Here is a 13538-nt window from a genome sequence, read left to right on the forward strand (position 1 = left end):
GACTCAGAGCCTGAGTCCCAGAACTTTAAAGCCCCGAGGCTGCAAGATGCTGTTAGAAATGCTGCGAGAATGTAAGATTGTTCTGTGCTGACGGCAAGGCAATCAAAACAGTTTATGGGGAAAGCTTTCCAGAGGAAAAAAAAAAAAAATGAACAAGATTTACAGCATGATGGTGACTAGACCATTAGAGCACCAGCGCCTGGCCACTTCTGAAATAAGGAGAGAAACACAAAGGAAAAACCCACTGGTCTACAAGGTCAAAACAGAAACATCGCGGTTCGGAGAGTAAACAACACGGCACAGACTTTCAAAGCCCTCAAAAGCCGCGGAAGCCACCACCGAAAAAGATTAAAACAAGTTTCCGTGGCACTTGGCCCGTCGTCTAATCTCCAATGTTCTCCGTGTGTCTTTTTTCATTAATTTTGTGTCAAGACTAATTTTGAGGCGAATGAATGCAGATGTCAGGGTGCCATCGAATCCCATCGCAGAGCACCGTAATGAGATAACAGGCTTTAGCTGAAGAATTAACGCTATTGGAAAAAAATGCGATTAGCTCAACGGAAGAGTACAGGGATGCAACAGAGACTGCCTTGTCTTGAGAGTCACAGTATCAGATGCGGAGACCCTCGCTGCCAAATCGCAAATCTGTTTCTAACGCTGGTATTAATTATCAAACTAAAGCTGCTGTTGCACACCGATTCATCGGGCCCACACTCCTTATTATCTCCTATTAAGTAGGAAAAAAGGGGAGATTATGGAGGCCTCGAGGGGCGTTTTATGAATTTTGCGAGGCTATTAAACCATGACATGGACTTGGGTGGATCGCGACTGCGATTCCTGTGTTGTGCTCTAACATGCATCCTAAAGCCTTAAATTCAATTACTTTGGTGCCATTTTCAATTAACGGCAAGACGGTGGGGCCGAGTTCAGAACAGCCTTTTTGTCAACGCCAAATAACGGGCTCGTGGTTGTGAGCGAGCAATTCCGGAACATGCCGCAGAGCTCCGACGGACAGAAAAGCTCTTTGCTGACGACCAGAAGTGTATCGCGGCCTTATTAACGGTGAGAATTCTCCCGATACTAGCGAGGTGAAAGGGCAAGGTTAGTCAGCATCGTTCGTACTCAGCTGACAGATGCGAAGCCACATGCGTCTATTAAACGATTGTAAATGTTTTGTAAATGGACACGTATGAGAAGAGTACCTGCCACGCAAGGGAGGGAAAACATTCCGGGCCTCTGAGGATGCAGGACAGCATCAAGACTCCTCGCGCCGCATGTTTTGCTCACTTCACTCGCCGACATCTTCATCAGGGGCAGGTTGTGGTGCACCGCTCTGCCAGCGGTGAGATACCCATTTCACACATCGATACGATGTTTGATGAAAAGCGAACGCCGGTATTGATATGTCATTATGAGCAACAAGCGCGGCTGTGTAACGTGTGAGATGAAATGGCTCTGCGGCGGCGCGCCGCTCGCCGCACCCCGACGGACCGCGGAGACGTCTCCGCCATGCTCGCTGCACACAATCCCTCCCTAATTATGCAGCGAGAATGCGGGTTCGCCGTTTCGCCGGGGCGGGGGGCCGGGACGCCAACCCCCACACCCCCCACCCAAGCCCGAGATGCTCTCCCGCTCCTCCGCCGCCGAGGTCCTGGGAGGCTGCCGCTCCCTGCCAAGCGCGGGCGTCGACGAAAACAACGTGCCCGGGCCCTTTCACCGCGGGCTGCCGCTGAGGCATGCTGGGACGCCATATGCTGCAGAATGAAAATGCACGGGAAAATTGAGAGAGTTACAGAGGGGGAGGGTGGGGGAGAAAAGGTGACTGAAAGACACAGAGAAAGAGGGAGGGAGAAGAGGGGGAAAAAAAAAAAAAAAACAAAAACCAAATTTTCTTAAGCAATCTCCCTGCTCCTGCGGCGGGAGCCAGGCCATTTCACTAAAGCAGGCCAGAGGAGAATGTCATTAGTTCCTAAGCCCCAGGTGAATTTGCTACTGTTCCACATGATTAAGTCAGATAATTGTGTGTTGATAGCGAGCATGGTCGATGGAATACAATTTTCAGGGCGAGGGCGAGATTCCTAAACAAACAGCTCAGCAGTGAGCTGCGGATGGGGGGGCGGGGGCTCGCGTGAGCGGCAAGGCGCTGGCGGTCAGGTCAACCGGCGGACAGCGGCGGGTCTTGGCCCGTGGCCCACCGGGCCCTGTAGGGTATTCGATCAGCTGTCCTGCACGCTCCGTTATTCTGTTCTGATGGTCTGATTTGTTGCGTAACCGCATTAGTGCTCGTGTGCATCAGTTTAAGGGGTTTAACCCCCCCCAACCCCAAACCATCGCCTTGCCAAACAGGCTTTCACCAGTAAGGGCCTCTGTCTGCAGGAGAGAGATTAGTTTTCCTCTGTTAAAACATCACGGCTCCACGCAACCATGTGCACCTTGAGAACGGAAGGAGCGACTTCCCTGCCAAGACACCTTTTATCCCCCTTATAATTCCTCGCAGGCGTGTATTCCGTTAACCTGGCTTGACAATTGGAAACGGTCTTTTTCCTTTAAGTACGTCTTTTTTTTTTTTTTCCTCCTTCCTCGTGTTTGATGGCTACATGCCAGGTTGCATGAATTCGCAGCCCGCTTTCAAAGGAGCACCAAGGCTGGGGATTTGTTGTGGGGGCTCGTTGCACAATGGCCGCGATCCACCGTATTAATTACAGAGCCGTCTGCGCGCCGCAGCCAGTAAGTGCAAAAGTCGGTGAAGTTGGATCCGTGAGGCCAAGGAGAAGATTTTCACACGTTCTGGTGCTCCTGAGAAAACTGGCTTCGATAGCTGGAGTTTTGTCAGGGGTCCTTGGAGGATCCTGTACTTGCCTTCGACGCAGAAGCCGATGGAATGAGATTAAAACGGGTATTTTTGTATCGTAAAGACTCGAGTAACCAGATCTATTTGGACTGCTGGACAAATCAAGACAGACTCCATCCGTCCACCTGTCCATCTGGTCATTACTGTTTACTGCTTGATACATGCAGGGTTGTGGTAGGCAGGAGCCTATTGTGGAAGCACAGGGAGCAAGACAGGGAACACCACGGGTTGCACACACACCTGCAGCGGTAACTGGCGGCGTAGTGGTTAGGGCTGCTGCCTTTGGACCTGAAAGTCACATGTTTGAACCCCACCTATGGCGATCGTATCCTTGAGCAAGGTACACACACATTGTCTGAAACCACTTGTCCCAAGTAGGGTTGGGGCAAACCAGAGCCCAACCTGGCAATACAGGGTGCAAGGCTGGAGGGGGACACACCCAGAATGCTACGCCAGTCCATCACATGGCATCCCAAATGGGACTTGAACCCCAGGCCCACCAGAAAGCAGGACCCAGTCCAACCTGCTGTGCTACCACACCCCACTTGAGCAAGGTACTTCCACTCAGTGGCTCTGGTAAACTTACCCAGCTGTATAAATCAGTAAATTATGGTAAGCTGAGACAAGTGTCAGCTAAACGAATAGATGTAAATGTAACATGCACATAACACAGAGTTATGTAGGACACATCCAAGGGAAAATGAAGTGCTAAAACATGTGTTACAGCAAACCAGTGTCATGTAGTGAAACAGCCCTTGTTCTCCTGCTATACTGAAGCACAGTGCCCCCAACAAAAACAGCCCTCTGAATTCATTCTGAGTTTGCACGTGTGTCAATTACTGATGTGCTGCAGACACGGGTCCTGTCTGCTTTCCCCAACACTAATGCAATTGACAAACACTGTCCTTGGGGCTGATGGGTAATAAGGCCTGGGCTCCCCTGGGGTGAAGGGGGTGAAGCATTGGCATTCATTTCATCTCCAGCTTCCTCACACCTGGGGTTTTTCATCCAGGGCCACATCTCAATGCCCTCCACATCGTGGAATAACGCACCGCACGGGGGGCAGAAGAAATGTCACACCAACCAGAGCGGCAAATTCCCTTTCCCGTGGATGCGAGCTCCGAGGTCAGGCGCAGGATACAAATTGCCAGAGCCTATGGATCGAGTTAGTGTCGATGTCACCCGCACCTCCGGTGCGGGATGGTGGTCGGAGCCCCTCCCTATGGACGGAAAGCGAGATCCAGTGGCAGTGAATCGGGTTCAGGGAAGGACGGTGTCATCAGAGGGAGTCAAGGACACGGAAATGCTCTGGGCCTGGAACTTGTGGTCAGGTCTTTCTAAACCCCCACCTGGCGCTGGGTTCCTCTGTTGATTACACAATGTTCCAACCTCAAGGAAAATGATCAATAGCAATTTTATACATATGGTACACCATCAAATATACATTACAGGTACCTGATTACTGCACATCTAAATTATTTACAGTGCTGCTTGAAAGTATGTGAACCATATACTGTAGGTATGATCAATACACACACACACACACATATCATCTGAAACCGCTTGTCCCATACGGGGTCACGGAGAGCCGGAGCCCGACCCGGCAACACAGGGCGTAAGGCCGGAGGGGGAGGGGACACACCCAGGACGGGACTCCAGTCCGTCGCAAGGCACCCCGAGCGGGACTCGAACCCCGGGACCACTGGAGAGCAGGACCCGGTATGATCAATATTCTTGCATAAAATATTAAAATAAAAACAAACTTATAAAATTAATAAATGACTGATTCTCCTCACCTACTTGGTTTAACCAATGGAGCTTGGGCTTCACTTATTTTTGCACCTGCACAACTTGTGTGTTTCTACTACACATGATTTCCTCCAAAGCAACACACGGAATTGGTCATTACACACGAGAAAGACTGCGCACATGCACACGCATGCATGCATGCAATCAAGCAGGGTCACGGCAAGCCGGAGCCCAGCGGCACAGGGGGAGGGGACACACCCAAGATGGGACACCAGTCCATTGCAGGGCACCCCAAGTGGGACTTGAACCCCAGACCCACCAGAGGGCAGGCACAGGCCAAACCTGCTGTTCCACCACACCCCACCCCACCCCACCCCACCGAAGAAGACTGATTCTCATTAAATAAGTGTTTTGCGGTAAAACCAAGGGACATGAGGGGTTACCATACTTTGAAGCGGTACTGTGATGTTTTTGGTGAATCCAACAGCTGTCGGTAAGTCCATGTGCCAATTTTGGACAACACTTACGTTTCCAGACAGGAGCCCATGCAGCCACTGGTGGGCTTTCGACTGCTTGGAACATCACGGACTGCGCTAACATTCATATGCACGTTACTAAATGACGCAAACATATGAAGTTATAATACCGCAACCGCATTACTCAGACGTGCTCCTTGCTCTCCATTCAGATTACGGTCTAGTTGCACAGCCTTGGTGCCGACATCCCACAGCGAGGATGATGGTGGTTATTTAAAAAAGCGCGTGCTCTTTCAAAGTGCACTTGCATGGATTTCGTATTTCAGATTGATATAGACAAGTTGAAACGGCGAAGCGCGTTCCAATTCAGAGGCGCGTGCATGCGGTCCTTGAGCGAGGCGCGCGTGGCAGCCATGATCAAAGAGGCCCCCGATTCAAGCGGTTGAGGCTGCGCTTCGCACCGCTGTAAGAGAAGGAGACAGCCAATCCCCCAGATGCATTCTGGGAAGTTCAACCTGGCAGGAGAAATTAACACCGCTGCTAAGTGAGAGGGATAATCTCCCCTCAGCCGAGCGACTTGCCAGCTGGATTTTAGACTCATCTCGGCTTCTTCATTCCGTTTTGGGTTTATTTATTAGACGGATAAACCGCTCTTCTTGCGATGCGAGGAGCCCGGAAAACATCAGAAGCGCTCCTGCGAAACGGGCACGGGTTCATGCACAGCGGTGCTGGTCAAGGGCCCACACTGGCTACTACTGTGGCTCGCCTACCGCTCAGGTCCGTCTGCTCTAATGAGGACAGAAAAGGCACTAGGGTGGCACGGTGGCACAGTGAGTCTCACAGCTCCTGGGTGGTGCGGGAGGGCATAGGTTCGATCCCTGCTCAGTCTGTTCTCCCCACGGTTGTGCGGGTTTCTCCGGGTGCTCTGGTTTCCCCCCACAGTCCAAAGACATGCTGTTCAGCTTCACCCATAGTGTGTGAGTGACAGAGAGAGAGAGTGTGTGTGTTCAACTGATGTATGGATGGGTGACCCAGTGTAAGTAGTGTATCTAGTAGTGTAAATGACCTGAGTGAATAAGGTGTGTGGGCTGATAACGCTACATAGAGTTCATTGGAAATCGCTTTGGAGAAAAGTGCCTGCTAAACACACACATGGTGACTGAAACTGCTTGTCCCAAATGGGGTTGCAGCAAACTGGAGCCTAACCTGCAAGGCTAGATGGGGAGGGGACACATCCAGGACAAGGCACCCCCCCATGCGACTTGAACCCCAGGCCCACCAGAGAGCAGGACCTGGCCAAACCCACTGCACCACTGTGCACCTCCTGTCTGCTAAATAAATAAATGTAAGGGACTCTGTGGAGGACAGCAGTGGTTCTGACTGGTTTGTTGGTTAAATGAAGCAAAGCTGTTGGTCTCAAAAAGCATTCAAAGAAGAATCAGTGGATATATTTCTTTGTCTTAAGTACTTCTTACCAAGTCCTATATAGTCAGCACATATATAATCAAACAACACCTGTACTCTGTTTCACCTTCAGTCATCTAGCAGATGACTCCCCCAAACCAACTTACGACATTAATCAATCTATATTTATTCACCAATTCATGCAGGTGGCTAATTTTACCAGGGCATTCAGGGTAAACACCTTGCTTAATAGCATCACATCTAGAGGTAAGAATTGAACCCATGACCTTTGAGTCCAAAGAACGCAAGTCAAACCACTGCACTACCAGCTACTGCTGCCTTCTCTTTCGACAAAACCCAACATTTGTGGTAAGTACTTTTTCCTCGGCTTAACCTATCGCTGTAAGTCGCCGTGGGCAAAGGCATCGGCCGCACGAACGAACGAACAAACAAACCAGCAGAAAAACGAGGGCTTATTTCCGCCTTGTGCCATGAGACTGGTTTGCAACATCGCCGGTGCATAAGTTAGAATGCGCTTGTCCTTCACTGTCGCTTTTAGTCTGCATTATTTTTAATTATTTTAATTTATTTGCAGTCATACGTTAGCCTCTGAAGGAGAGCGAAAAGCACGGTAGGGAGAAACAACCCATTTACAGGGGGCGCCCGAGGGTACGTACACGTACACACACACCGCACACATATGCACAGGCACACACCCTGAGCTGTATTGGCCCGGTCGGCCCAAGCCTTCTGGGCTCCGAGCGCCTTTGCGTCGCTGGGGATCCGGTCGTGTTTGCACCGACGCGGCACGGGCCCGGGGCTCACGAGGGGCTCATCGATCGACTCGCGACAAGGACCGACCAGACAGCAAACAGGAGCAGACTCCGGGAAGAGGTGACGGAATACAGATGCCGTCTTTCCGTCTCCTTGGAGAGGGCGACGGCTCCTGTGCTCTGATCCTCAAATATCTGATGTGAGAGAAGAGCGGATCGTGACCGCAGTGCGCGATCTGCGTGTGAAAAATGGAAGAAGAGAAAAAGCAAAGTGTACGTTTTTGAGCTGCGGTCCCTTTCACTGTAAACCGCCATCGCTCCTCAACCTTTCCCTCACAGCAAAGCGCTGGAGGTGTTAAACGGGCTTGCGGTCCGTACCCACCTCAGATGTTAACGTGCTTACGATTATCATACAGCACATACGCACACGGTTTCTGAACCGCTGGTCCCAAGTGGGGTCGCGGGGAACCGGAGCCCACCCAGCAACTCAGGGCGTAAGGCGGAGGGGACACACCCAAGACGGGATGCCAGTCCATCGCAAGGCACCCCAAGCGGGACTTGAACCCCAGACCCACCGGAGAACAGGACCCGGTCCAACCCACTGCACCACCGCACCACCACACCCCCTCTGTCATACAGCATTTCTCTCCAAAGCAACCTGCGCGTCTCACCGCGTTACTCATTTCTACAGCAGGATGTCACACTGAAGCCACAGAGATTAAGTAGCGCGCTCAAGGGTACAAGGGCAGGGTCCCATTCTTTCGATGGAGGTGTGCTTGATCAGGCCTCTGTGAGCACAGTGACTGGAAAGAGAGGCATCGCGAGGGCCTCTCTGGTGTTCAGGGGGACCAGTGTGGGGGTGGGGGTGATTTTCCTCGCCCCAGCGATAAAATTAATCTGATTGAAATCGCAGGCGATTACTGCGCGCCGGCGGAATCGTGTCGTAATCACCGATGCTCTTTTACTTCTATTTTGCTTGTACCGTCGAGAGCTGATTACGGCACGGCGTGTCGACCCAGGATCCTGGGATGGCATGTCCGCGAAGGGCTGGGGGGGGAGGCCGGTTGGGCGGGGTTGATTACCCAGACTGCTGCTGGGAAGGGGGAACCCGTGCAGATCTCCAACAGCAAGGAGAGGTGGGAGGAGCAAATAACAGCAATGCTGTTTGTCGAACTGCGCCGCGCACCTCAGTCCGACACGCAGCTCCAAACCGGAAACCACAGAGCACCGAGTAGGTACGGGGCCGAGGGTACCGACATTTGTTCTTTTAGACCGCTCACTGACCGACTGATTGACTGACTGACTCATTGATTGACTGACCCAGAGACTGATTCACTGATTGACTCACTAACTGACTGACTTACTGATTCACTCACTGACTGTGTAACTGCTTGTCCATGTCAGGGTCATGGTGGTGTGGAGCTGGTCCCAGAAGCACGGAGCACAACGACACCAGTCCACCCGGGTTATTTATCAGCAGGGCTATGTGCGAATTACTGTAGGAGCTCTGCGTGGTTATTTGTGCCAAAAATCCCTCTCCAGGCCCAAGCGATGGGCAGTGCAGCCAGAAATGACTGTGAGAAGTGACCCCCAAAGGTCCATTCTGTGCTCTCCATCCTTTTCCCATAAGTACTGGTCGAGCTCAGGGTTACAGTGACACAATTCACAGAATCATTTAACCACGAGTGCTGAGCACAAAAACAATAACACTCGAACAGATCGCAAATGACGAGCTAAAAAGTCCGTTTCATAACACAGTTAACGTCTGGCGAGAATTTAGGAATTTCATTAAAGTTGTGGAAAATGGCCCCACGAGTTCAGCCACGCGCAAATGAAAACACGAGCAGTTCCTCGAGGGCGGAGCGCTTCTCGTCCATAACAAAACTCGCCGCAGCAGAATACTTTTGGAATAAACATCAGTCCCTTTCGAAATCTAGGGTCTTAGGGTTTGTCGCAAAGAGCGCGTGAGGTTTCCGGAAAATTCTCACCTCGACACCTTTCCCGTGTGCCGTCGCACCGAACCATTTGGAAGCTCCGGGTCTTTCTTCTTCGCGCAGTTGAGCCTGTGCCAGCTCACTGCCCAGGCGACAGCCACCGGCGCTGGCACGGATTGTGACCCGCACGATGGGCGTGTGTCACTGTCATGAACCGCTGCCATGCACAGCTCAATATATTGACGCCGAGAGAGACCCCGACCGCAGGGCGGCCCGTGTCGCAGAAAGGCCGCCCTGTCATTTCCAATTGGACGAGGTTCTCCTCGGGTTCCCCGCCGTGCTCTGGCTTGTGCTTAGACATCGCCGACCACTGACGGCACGACAAAGTCATTCTTCCACACAGTTATGCCAACATTGAACATCTATGTGCTCCTCAGCGCTGGATGTGAACAAAGAGCTCAGATGATGCATTTTTTTATTTATTATGCACTTACATTTATTCATTCATCTGATACTTTTCTCCAAAGTGACTTACACCATTGTTACCTACAATTATTTACCCATTTATACAGCTGGGTGATTTTACCAGAGGAATTTAGGGTTAGTACTTTGCTCAAAGGTGAACTTCAACTATTAAGGGCTAGAGGGGGGATTTGAACCTACAACCTTTGGGTGCAAAGGGAACAGCTTTAACCACTATCAGCTGTCCTGATCTGATATTACATTATATCATAGAACATATACACACACACACACACACACACACACACACACACACACACACACACACACACTTTCTGAACCGCTTGTCCCAAACGGGGTCGCGGGGAACCGGAGCCTACCCGGCAACACAGGGCGTAAGGCCGGAGAGGGAGGGGACACACCCAGGACGGGACGCCAGTCCATCGCAAGGCAGCCCAAGCGGGACTCGAACCTCAGACCCACTGGAGAGCAGGACCCGGTCCAACCTACTGCGCCACTGCACCACCCTGCTATCATAGAACATTCACCCATTAAAAGTGCATAACAGCTCTAGAAAGTACTTTACTTTACTCTCCGTTAAAGAAGTTTATTTCTGCTCCTATCAGGGGAAGCTCGTAGTGTAATGATTAGCACTACAGCGGCTGTCTTTGGTGCTGGAAATCACAGGTTCGAATCCTAGCTACAGTACCCTTGGGCGAAATACGAATACCCTTTGTTTCTGCCTGCATTACCATATATTTTCTTCCTCTCTCTTGTGTTATACCCAGTAGCAAATTTAGTGGTTAAAGAGGATGAGGCTGGAAAAATACAATAGAGTTTACCGTATACATACATGTGTTTACATACAAGTGTTTACTGTTGTTCGTATTTTCCTTAGAGTCTCACTAGTGTCTCGTCTGGAGCATTAATTCCCATAAAAACAAGTGAAATGAGTAAACTGTGTAGTGCAGTAGGTTTAGCCTGTGCCTGTTCTCTGATGGGTCTGGGGTTCGAGTCCTGCTTGGGGTGCCTTGCGGTAGACTGGTGTCCCATCCTGGGTGTGTCGCCTTACGCCCTGTTACCGGGTTAGTCTCCGGTTCACCACGACCCTGCTTGGGACAAACAGTTTTGCAGTGTGTGTTATAAATGCATCATTACTAACCCTAAATTGCTCTAGTAAAGTTGCACAGCTCTGTAACCAATTGTAAAGTAGCTAAACATCGGAGGCTGTTCTGGAGGGAAGCATCGGCTAAATTAATAAATGTAAGTTGGTTTGGAGAAAAGTGCCAGTTAAATGGTAAAGCTGTAATAAATGCTGCTTTCTACTTCTGTGCGGGGGGGTAAAGAAGAGCAGAGAATACAAGTTATCGACCCGAGCGACTCGATCGCCGCTAGACCCCGCAGTTGGGCCCACGTTTTTAAGAACCCGTAATTTTCCAGAGGGGCTCTTTCCGATTTCACCCGGCAATCTGCTCATCTGCGGAAGAACCACAGAAGCGATTAAAGATGCTCATCCGAGATAACGTGCTCCTCGGGTTTGTTTTAATCGGAAAGGCCTTTCTTTCACGCTGTCGATCTAACGCTAACCTGACGTGGACGTTCCGCGAACGGGCGGAAATAAGCAAACGAATCAATACATAAATAAAACGGGATTTTGATCCCTAACAGCTGCCAATTTCCAAGGCATTTTCCCCTTTCGAGATAATAGCGCGGAGCTCTTAGACGCTGCGCATTTGCGTCTGCGATTCATTTGGATGCCGCTGCGTGTCGGTTGATGCGTAATTTCGATGCACGGATTCCGAACGCACACGCTGCCGCTCGACACGGATTGGTACAGTGCGAGGTGCCGTCTGGTTGTTTCTTCTGCATCGGGCAAGAAAAAAAAGAAATCGAAAATGCCACATGTGTCAAATGAATGTAAATTGAAAAGAAGATGGGGAGTTATCCATAAAGAAATGCGCTGTGTTGAAAAGTAATAGCATTTTCAATATTTCCGAGTGGTTGCAAATTGGTTTGATGATTCCCTGCACCGCCGGGCCTCGCGCAGAGCACGGGATTCGCCTCATGTCTCACTTCCAACCACCGGGATCACGCAGTTACTGCTTTAAATCATTTGTGTCCGTGTTTTTCGCAATTTGGAAACTAATGAGACAAGAAACGGAAGCAACAATCAGCTCGATCCGATATCGGTCTCCGGGACTAGGAGGAGACACCTTTGTTTCCGTCATTTGCCAGCAATAATAAAGAGGTGTGGGCATGGATGTCGGACGGTCGTGCATTTCGAAGGCACCACGTGAACCACCTTTCAAGGAAAGAATATATCAGTGGGAACTTCATGTATTTTCCTCTTAGCGGATAATGATAAAGCAAAGCACACGTACAGCCGGTGAGGAACTGCAGGTGGCAAGGGTCCGAAAAGCAACGAGATGCTCCGGCGAGGTTGGCTGGGTCAGGGCCTGCGAAGGGTACATTTGTTCATCTCCTCGTGAAAAATGGCGCGGCTCGGAGAGGCGATCAAGAGCAGGTGCGACACTGGTTCGAATTGTGCAATGCCCCCGTGCCCCTTAGTTTCACCACAGAATGGTTATTCGGTGAGAATCAGCCTTTCTTATGCGACATAATAGGTGTGTGATGACCAGTTCCAAGTGTTGCTTTCGAGGAAATCGTGCGTGTAGCAGAAACACGGAGGTCGTGCAGGTGCAAAAGTAAGCGAACCCCAAGTTGCATTGGTCGAACCGACTAGGAGCGTAGAGTCAAGTGTGTAAATCATAGTAATAAATCAGTGTAATTACACATACACACACATTTTCTGAACCGCTCGTCCCTTTTGGGGTCACGGGGAACCGAAGCCTACCCGGCAACACAGGGAGTAAGGCTAGAGAGGGAGGTGACACACCCAGGACGGGACGCCAGTCCGTCGCAAGGCACCCCAAGCGGGACTCGAACCCCAGACCCACCAGAGAGCAGGACCCGGTCCAACCCACTGCGCCACCGTGCCCCCTACCGGTGTAATTACGTTTATTTTAATATTTAACCTTTCGATTTTCTAAGTTTAATATTTTACACAAGAAGAATGACCATCCCCACAGGGTTCATGCACCTTCAAGCAGCGCTGTGAACGCCACGTGTCAAGGGGCTCCACGAAATTCCGTGCCAGAGAACGAGCTGCACCGTCAAAAACACCGGGTGCGAAACTATATGACGTGACACCATATAATGGCGAGAAGCTGCGCCCGGCCTGCTTTCAGACGATTGGCGTCGGTGCGGCCGACTCCGTAGGACCTGCTCGCGCGGGGGAACACATCCATATTTGGCCCTATCTATCTCAGCAGCTGAAGAGCAGTATTGATTAGCACTTTATTTAATGCCTTTTCCCTCTGCCATGTTCTTCTCCTGCCTTTATTCCGCTGAACAAAAGCATAACTGCTGAAAAGACGATGGCCGAGGTGAATCCGGGGCTGCGGCCGTGAAGACAATACAAAAGGTAACCGCGGACTTTGTGTCAGAGGTAATATACACGCGGAGGCATTCATTGCCCCGGAAAGAAAGCCTTGTTACAGTAATGATGCATTCATCTCAGGAAAGCCTTATCGCCTCGTTCAGAAGCTCTCGCTTATTCGCCACTCAAATAGTCCCAGCCGGGTTTTCGAATCGACTATGTGACAGCGCTGAGGTATGTCCCGAAATGCTATTCACTGAAGGTTACTTATGTATGAGGGAAAACAAAAACGTCTTGATTGTAGCATCTATTCCAAAAAAGCAATTTACAATGCTCAGTCTTGCATCAGCCAATTTTTCAAAATCCTCTTCTTTTGCTGAGCGAAGAACCCCCATCGTGTGGCGGCAGACCGCGTCGCGCCATCCCTTCACCGGCGCCTTCGCGTTCACG

The sequence above is a fragment of the Scleropages formosus genome, chromosome 1 (genome assembly GCF_900964775.1).
Source record: "Scleropages formosus chromosome 1, fSclFor1.1, whole genome shotgun sequence".
Taxonomy (NCBI): Eukaryota; Metazoa; Chordata; class Actinopteri; order Osteoglossiformes; family Osteoglossidae; genus Scleropages; species Scleropages formosus.